This window comes from Triticum aestivum, chromosome 4D (assembly GCF_018294505.1).
Source record: "Triticum aestivum cultivar Chinese Spring chromosome 4D, IWGSC CS RefSeq v2.1, whole genome shotgun sequence".
NCBI lineage: Eukaryota > Viridiplantae > Streptophyta > Magnoliopsida > Poales > Poaceae > Triticum > Triticum aestivum.
The window spans coordinates 34845601-34847246 of NC_057805.1; positions in this window are offsets into that span (position 1 = coordinate 34845601).

A 1646-nucleotide genomic window follows, 5' to 3' on the forward strand; every position below is an offset into this window, starting at 1 on the left:
TCGACACAGATCTGGATGAGTCCAAGTCACAAACCGGATACGTGTATATTTCGAATGGTGGGGCAGTCAGCTGGTGCAGTTGCAAGCAAAGCGTCGTGGCGGGATCTACATGTGAAGCGGAGTACATGGCAGCCTCGGAGGCAGCACATGAAGCAATCTGGATGAAGGGGTTCATTACCGACCTAGGAGTTATTCCCAATGCGTCGGGCCCGATGACTCTCTTCTGTGACAACACTGGAGCTATTACCCTTGCCAAGGAGCCCAGGTTTCACAAGAAGACCAGGCATATCAAGTGTCGCTTCAACTCCATTCGTGAAAATGTTCAAGATGGAGACATAGAGATTTTTAAAGTGCATACGGACCTGAATGTCGCAGATCCGTTGACTAAACCTCTTCCACGTGCAAAGCATGATCAACACCAGAACTCTATGGGTGTTCGATTCATCACAATGTAACTAGGTTACTGACTCTAGTGCAAGTGGGAGACTGTTGGAAATATGCCCTAGAGGCAATAATAAAATGGTTATTATTATATTTCCTTGTTCATGATAATTGTCTATTGTTCATGCTATAATTGTGTTATTCGGAAATCGTAATACATTTGTGAATACATAGACCACAACATGTCCCTAATGAGCCTCTAGTTGACTAGCTCGTTGATCAATAGATGGTTACGGTTTCCTAACCATGGACATAGGATGTCATTGATAACAGGATCACATCATTAGGATAATGATGTGATGGACAAGACCCAATCCTAAGCATAGCACAAGATCGTGTAGTTCGTCTGCTAAAGCTTTTCTAATGTCAAGTATCTTTTCCTTAGACCATGAGATTGTGCAACTCCCGGATACCGCAAGGGTACTTTGGGTGTGCCAAATGTCACAACGTAACTGGGTGGCTATAAAGGTACACTACGGGTATCCCCGAAAGTATCTGTTGGGTTGGCACGAATCGAGACTGGGATTTGTCACTCCGTATGACGGAGAGGTATCTCTTGGCCCACTCGGTAAGACATCATCGTAATGAGCTCAATGTGACTAAGGGGTTAGTCACTGGATGATGTGTTACGGAACGAGTAAAGAGACTTGCCGTAACGAGATTGAACAAGGTATCGGTATACCGACGATCGAATCTCGGGCAAGTGCTATATCGGTAGACAAAGGGAATCGTATACGGGATTGATTGAATCCTTGACATCGTGGTTAATCCGATGAGATCATCATGGAACATGTGGGAGCCAACATGGGTATCCAGATCCCATTGTTGGTTATTGGCCGGAGAGATGTCTCGGTCATATCTGCATAGTTCCCGAACCCGTAGGGTCTACACACTTAAGGTTCGATGACGCTAGGGTTATAGGGAATAGATGTACGTGGTTACCGAATGTTGTTCGGAGTCCCGGATGAGATCCCGCACGTCACAAGGAGTTTTGGAATGGTCCGGAGGTGAAGATTTATATATGGGAAGTCCAGTTTCAGTCACCGGAAAGGTTTCGGGGTTTATCGGTATTGTACCGGGACCACCGAAGGGGTTCCGGGGGTCCATCGGGAGGGTCCACCTGCCCCGAAGGACCTAATAGGCTGTAGTTGTGTGGGAACCAGCCCCTTAGTGGGCTGGTGCGCCCCCCAAGGGCCCAAGGCGCC